This window comes from Triticum dicoccoides, chromosome 7A (assembly GCF_002162155.2).
Source record: "Triticum dicoccoides isolate Atlit2015 ecotype Zavitan chromosome 7A, WEW_v2.0, whole genome shotgun sequence".
Lineage (NCBI taxonomy): Eukaryota > Viridiplantae > Streptophyta > Magnoliopsida > Poales > Poaceae > Triticum > Triticum dicoccoides.
The window spans coordinates 51119544-51127442 of record NC_041392.1 but is presented as its reverse complement, the minus strand read 5'-3'; positions in this window follow the sequence as shown (position 1 = coordinate 51127442).

Here is a 7899-nt window from a genome sequence, read left to right as displayed (position 1 = left end):
GCGTCACCGCCCTCATCCACATCCACTTTGACGCCGTCCCGTAGCCGATAATGGCTGGATCCAGCTGCCACCCATCCCCAGCGCAGGTCTGCCGCCACAAATGGCCCCGAGCTCGTGGCCATGGCGGTGCATCTTCCTTCCACGCCGGCGTACTTCCTACCGTGTCGTCGCTGCTATTTCCGCCTGCCAATGGTGCTTCTTCCTCTCGGATCGGCGGCTTGCCCAACCTCTCACTACCGCCACCGCTACCGAGGCAATACATTGGCGTGCAGTAGAGCCGGCGGGGAACATAGGCGGCGGAGATAACTGATCGCTACATGCAGCAGAAGATATAGATAGGGTCAAAAGCCAGTCCTTTGCATGATCCACCATAGAAAACAGGGCTTTCGTTCGGGCCAGATAAGCCCATTAGTCCCGGTTCAGTCACGAATAGGGACTAATGTGAGCATTGGTCCCGATTCGTGCTTCTAAAGGCATTAGTCCCAGTTCAAATGAGACTTTTAGTCCCGGTTTGAGACACGAACCGGGACTAAATTGCACCCTTTAGTCCCGGTTCGTATCTCAAACCGGGACTAAAGGGTGCTCTTTAGTCCCGGTTCGTATCTCAAACCGGGACTAAAGGGTGCTCTTTAGTCCCGGTTCGTGTCTCAAACCGGGACTAAAGGTCCCATTTTCAAACTCTACCTCCCCTGAATCACCTTTTCAGTTTTGTAAAAAGCAAAAGAAAATGATAAAAACTTTAAAAAATAAAATTCTTTGAGATGTAGTGGCCTGTTTGCAAATTTTTAGAATCCTCAAATTCTAAAAGGAAAAAAAGTTATGCTCAAATTTCATTTTTTTTTTGAATTTTGGTTAATTCAGGTCAAACTTTAGTCAAACTACTTATTCAAGAAGTATTAGTGTTACTAAATAATTATTCACGAATATTAGTGTTACTAAATAATTATTACAATTTTTTGAATTTTGGTCAAATCTGGTCAAACTGTGGTCAAACTATGGTCAAACGACTTATTTAAAAAATAGTAGTGTTACTACATAATTATTCAAGAATATTAGTGTTACTAAATAATTATTTCATTTTTTTGAATTTTGGTCAAATCTGATCAAACTGTGGTCAAACTATGGTCAAACTATTTATTTGAGAAATATTAGTGTTACTACATAATTATTGTTTTGGAATGACATCTTACTATTGTCAAATTATGGTCAGATCACTTCATGCTCAAGCTAAACTTCTGAGGGTTAATAGGATTGATATCGGACGTGGAGCAATTGATCGCGAGCTGACAGGAGCTCGGAATCACGCCCGTCCAGAATAGCTGTGAGATTCAGTGCAATGAATGTAGGTGGGGCCATGTGAAACGGGGAAAATTTGGTATATGTTGCTATACAGACCTGACAGATGGGCCTGGATGAACGGAAGTTCGCACGACGTCGACGGTTCTAGCCTGAGCCGTGGCGCAGCTGGTTGTCGGCATCCTGATCCGTGGATCAGGTCGAGGGCTTTCCGGTAGCGCCGGCAGCGCGTGCAGTAAATGCAGCAGGGGTGGCCACTGTGTGGTAGGGCGGTGAAGTTGGATTGCGCTCTCATCCCCTACGGCGAAACGGCGGGGAGATTGACTGCGCCTAGGGCGCTGCCGCCTACCAGCGAGCTCGCAGTTGCTCCGGCGGCCATGGAGTTCTTAATGCAGCCGATAAACATGTCAGAATCTCCTCCATGCCCCTCTGTTTTGCGAATCTCGAATGTGGATTTCTTTTTCGCTCGTTGGAAATATTTGTGTGGATTAACTAGAACGCTGCTAGAGCAGGTGACTGATAACAACAGCACAATGAAGCCCGTGTGGTTCCTAATCGCCGCGCAGCCGGAGGTTGAGCTTCCAGCACCGGCGGCTTCAAGTGCGTACGCCCAGATCTGTCGTGCAGAGACAGGAACTGCAGAGATGGCCCAGACTTCCGAGCACTCCATAGAGCAATTGGACCCCAAAACACCTGGCTGGATACAAAGGTACTACAAGATAGCTTCTAAAATCTAGTAGAATTTGTTAGGTTCATTGCAGATGTCCTGTTAGTCTTGTAAGCAGTAACCGATGAATTCATGTGGCAACACAGGCATAAACATGATCCATGATTCATATATAAATCTTGTGAGCTATTTCATGTTGATTATGCCAAGAAGATTGTGACTAATATGAGAGGCAGTAATCGTTCATCCACATAATAACCGCAAATATAAAATCAAACAAACGGTTGTAACTGAAAGCACCAGCTGACTGTTGTTTTGCTGTGGCTGACAAAGTGCGTGTAGGTGCTGCTGCTGTAGGCAGGGCTCCTTGCCTGGACAGGGTCATATCGCTGGAGAAGACCATGAGGGAATTTGCGGATCATCCAAGAGACAGAGTCATTGTGCCAAAGATAGGTACAAGTTTCGACACTCTTGGTGAGGCATACGATTTTTACAATTTGTACTCCTGGGAGAAAGGATTTGGCATTAGATATGGGAAGAGCAGACTAAATGTGAACAGGACAAAGTTGGAAATACTCGTTCCTGCCGCTGTGAATGGCCAGCCCTCATGAGATTGCTGGGGTCAAAGGACAATGGATGCCCAATGCATATCTTTGTGAGGAAGTATATGAGTTTAATTTCTGATAGGGAGTCGAGGAAAATTATGAGGAGAAGCGGACAGCAATCGTAAGCACCAGGCATTCTATATAAGTTGTGCTAGTGATCCTGCTGTTATACGAATTATTTCAATTAATACTTACTGATGTTTGGTTTTGCAGGGGAGGCCCCTTATGCGAGAAAATATGGCAACCGAGAGACATGCTGGGCAGATATACACTAGAGCTATGTTTGAGCAATTCGGTCATATACTATAGGAGTGTGGTGCATATCAGGTGGAAGAGATCAAAAAGGGTAAAGAGTATATGGCAATACCTACAGATGCAACACGAAGAGAGAAGTGGTGCAGAACTTCATACAAGGTGACGGTGCTTGAAGGAGGGGAGGAATTTGACTACAAGTGTGGTCAATTTGCACACATGGGGCTGTGGTGCAGCCATATCCTTAAGGTGATATAGATGGCATTAGTATATGTACACCTTTTAGTTTTCCGTAATATTGAAATTATGATTCAGATCTCACAAGGCAAAGTGTTATTCTGTTATGTTATGCAGGTGCCTTCATCCGTGTGACAGAAATCCCAAAGAAGCACATAGTGAAGAGGTGGACCAGAGATGCAAGAGATATCCTTCCAACGCACCTAATTCAGTACCAGAGGGACAATGCTCAAGAAAACCCGTTTAGTTTCCGACATTTCAATATGTACATGCAAGCCATGGAGCTTGTGCGGATGGGCAACTCAAGTGTAGCAGCTTATGAACATTTGATTGCATTGTTCAAGCAATGTGCATCAGAGATGAAGCCATTCACAGAAGTCAGAGATGGTTTATGTCTGGAAGACAGGTTAGCAGGCAATATTAGGATTCCGAACAGGATACAATCAGAGGGCGATGTATATCAAGGAGTAGATGACATGTTAGCGTGGGCAACGCTGACAGCAATTCAGCAAATGAGTATGCGATTAGGCTTTCAAACTTATTAGCACCAGCTAAGCGTAAACAAGTGGGCAGACCGACAACCAGTAGGGAGAAAGCTCCATATGAAGGTTTAAGTAAAAGAACAGGGTTTTGTGTCATATGCAGGCAGCAAGGCCACAAGCGGACAACCTGTCCTGAACGCGGTGACATACCAAAACAGCCTCGTAAGCCGGCTAGATGCAAGAACTGTGGAGTTGAAGGACACCGCCGGAACAACTGTCACAAAGCAGCAGAACTACGGCTGAGATAATTGTCTTTCACCTGTAGGCATTTCTCGATAAATAATCAGCAATAACTTGTTTAATTCTGTCTGAGTGTTTTTGATGTCATTGAGCTAGAAGTAATCAGCTAGTTGGTTCTGTACTGTGTAACTGATATGTGTTCTTTCATCTAGTTTGTATGATCTGAATTTTCTGAATACATGTTCAGACAGCTGTGAGACTTTCGTCTGGTTTTTCCAGAATAAATTGGCGGCTGCGTCTGAAGTCAGATTAATGTTTGTGTGAACCTTCTTCCGTTGAAACTGAAGTTGCCTGATGGATATGTCTGAATTTCCACTGGAAGACTAATTAAGGTGTCCTGGACATTATACTGTATTTTAAATTAATGCAAATTAGTGTGCAGGAGTGACCTGCGTTGCAGTTCATGTGGTTGCCACGGGTAAGCCAACCTATCCTTTCGCGTGTTTAATAATGGAGAGGAGTAAATGCATATGGCCATGCTGTGTTAGGTGTTGAAGCCTGCTGAGCGGGCTTCCGTTTGAAATTCGAACCACATGTGTGGGGCGACTGTGTACAAATGGGCGATGGGGGTCCAGGAGGTCAAGCCATTCGCAATTGGAAAGGGCCTGATTAGAGCTTCAGGAGTTTCCCATGCTTCATCTTCACTGACAGTATCACAGCAACTGAAGAGTGCTCGAAGGGGTGCAATCGTTCGATCGAGGTACGTTTGCTCTGCTTACTCTACCTTGAATCAATTGTCTTGGTGAGAATACTAAGAAGCAAAATGGGTGTCCATTGTAGGCACCCGCTGTTTCGGAAGCATCAGTTAACCATGGAGATGAGCATGTTGTAGGGCAATAAGCCACGGCGAGCGTGGACGCGGTGCGTGTGTGTGCGCGAGTGGACGCGTCGGACTCGGCCCGTGGCAGGCTCGGGCGCGTGTGTGCGTGACCGAGGGTGTGTGCGTGCGTGCATGGGTTTGTTAGCGAGGCGTGCGGGTGTGTGACCGCGTCAGGCGCTGGACCCAGTCATGCCCGGAGCGCGTGTGTGCGCGTAGGGAGCGCGAGCTGCGGAGCGCGGGACATGGGGGGTGCGAGAGTGGGAGCGTTGTGTGCGCGGCATGGCGTGTCTGAGCACGTGTGTATAAAGCCCACTCCTCGCCTGTGTACTTGCCGCACAAATCGAGTTCAAGCTCGAGGTCAAAAAACAGAAAACACCGCTCGTGCGGCAGGGTGTTTGAGCACCCGGAAATTCTTTGTGTCCTTCTTCTTCTTCTCCGGCCGTGTCTCCGGTGATCACCGTCGTGTGCTAGGGCCAGCTGCAGCAACACGTGTGCCTGTGATAAGTGAGAACTCGGCGATCTCCTCGCTGTCTCTACATGTTTTAATGGAAAACCATGATTTCATATGAACAATTTTGTTGACATGCATGGCTAAACGATTCTCTTTCATGCAGGTTAGGGAAGTTGACTCGGGGACCAGAATCTATGACTAAACGGTCCGAGCCATCCACTCCCGTCTGATCCACGAGCAGGCTACCTGACGGAGTTATCTAAGTCGTGGGCCATATCCTGTTGCTGGAAATAATAACGATGACCATATACCTGCTGCTATACCGATGGCAACGCTGATCACGAGGTGAATATAGGGTACAGATTCCGGGATCCTGTGAGTTCGGGCTCAATTGAGTACTTTCCATTGATATCTTACTATTGTGAGGAAAACAACAAGTGCAGAATTGGAAACGAGGGGGAATAGAATCCAGAAGTTAAGTGTGCTTAGGCTGGAGTAGTGAGAGGATGAGTGACCGGCCGGGAAGTTAGATGATTTGAAATGATGTGAGGTGATTAGAGATTAGACCTTAAATAGAGGAGTGATGAGGGTGATTAGAGATGAAATTGGAAAATAATTCAGAAATTTGAATATTGATTTTTTTAAAAATAATTCAATTTTTTTACGGAAAAATACATTTACCAACCGGGACTAAAGGTGCAGCTCCAGACAGCGGCCACGTGGACGGCCTTTAGTCCTGGTTCGTGTAAGAACCGGGACTAAAGGGGGAGGCTTTAGTAATGACCCTTTAGTCAGGGCCGGCCCTGGGGCATGGGCAGGGGGGCAACGGCCCAGGGCCCAGCCCAGGGAGGGGCCCATGATGTAGTGCACATATATAATATAGCCAAGCAAAAATAGGTGAAAAAAATTTATAAGAGAAGAAAAATGAGATGAGGTAGGCCCATCAGATAGCAGGTAGCGATTAGCGAAGCATCACGCACGCCGCACGGCAGGGCCGCTCATTTCGATTATGAAACAAATCAATCGAAGATCTCACGGACGCCTCGCTCGTTTGTTCGTCCACTCGTCGCTGTGGTCGCCTCGGTCACCGCTGTGCGCGTCGCCCGCCGTGCGGCAATCCAGCAGCCGCAGCCCGCAGCAGTACATATACGTATGTATGTGAGCAGTGAGCACAGCCCACAACAGTACGTATACATATCCATGCATAACTCTCTGTACCATGTTTCTGATCCATCCCTGCAAACCCCAATTTCAGTAAAAAAAAATATTTTTTAGAACGTATTCAACTATTCATCCATGATCCATACTCTAATTTCAGTGTACACGAAGTTCCAAATTTTAATATATAATTTTCGAATTCAATCTTTCATAGTATGTATTCAACCATCTTTTTTTATCATTCTATGCACATGTCTAGGGTTCCAATCATTCAAATCATCCTATGTATAAATTTCTAATTCCTTGAATAATTTTTTCTTCATAATATTAAGACATTAGCCCGCCATGTTGCCTAAGAAGCATTTGTCAGTTGCTCAAACAAAGAGAAAAAAGATAGAAAGGGATCTGAAGATTCAACAACTGAAGGGTACTTAAGTATTATTGTTGTCGATGGAGTCAGTTGAATTTGGTTCTTATTTGAGATAATCATATCATGTTACTTTCAATTTTCTATCTTTTTAGTATTTCTGTCGTAATATGGCATTGTTCAACAATTATTATGTTTAAGTTTATGTACCACGCACACACATACATATATATGATCTTAGGACATAGGAGCACATGGCATCGAATTCGCCTAGGGCCTCCCGAAACACAGGGCCGGCCCTGCCTTTAGTCCCGGTTCCAGAACCAGGACTAAAGGCCCTCTAGAACTAGGACTAAAGGCCCTTTTTCTACTAGTGACCTCGATCGGAGCCTACTACTGATAACTACATTACATACTTTCGCAACCCGAAAAGGAGCGGAGCTGCATAAAAGAAAGAAAAAAACAATGCACCTAATTAATACATAGATTACACAATACCAGGTATGCATAGAAAACGACAAACACGCAGCCTCAAACACACCAGCTAGCTCATCGGCATCGATCGATTATTTCTTACTTCGGTTGTGCTGCTTCGCCGGTCCAATGAACTTATCGCCACCCTCCAAGCACGTCGATCCAGAGTTAGAACAGACCACCTACAACGGTAACCTTTCTGCAATTTGTTCTTATCCATATTTTCTCCAAAAGAATGATTGGTCTGACGTATCCAGTAATTTTTTGTTGTTGAAATTGACGTAGTATCCAGTTGGTAGTATTTGCATATGGATCATCATCCTAAAAGAAGAAACCAAGCATACCACAAGCACTCCCAGAGCTTAGCGCTTCTCGGCCGTCCTATCATTTCCTTGATGTGTTTTGGGCCGTTGGATCCCCCTCCCGAACACGCTCGATCGTCGGATAAAAACTGAGAGCTCCAGCAATGAATAGTGTCGGAACTGGGATGCGACCGCCTGTAATTTCGGTAACCCGTCGAGGGCATTTTTGGTTTTTCACGTCTTAGGTCAACACGTCTTCCGAGGGAGAGCGACTGCCCTACTCCCATTTGTCCGTCTCAGCTCTCTCTCTCTCTCTCTCTCTCTCTCTCTCTCTCTCTCTCTCCAAAACATAGCTGCCCGCAGCCCACACACCCCCTGTCGTCACGCCGCCGCTCGGCCCGGCCCCCATCCCCGACCTCGCGCCGCCCAGCTCGTGGGTCGCCTCCCCCGCCTCCTCCCTCCCACACTCACGCCTCCCCCGCGCCCAG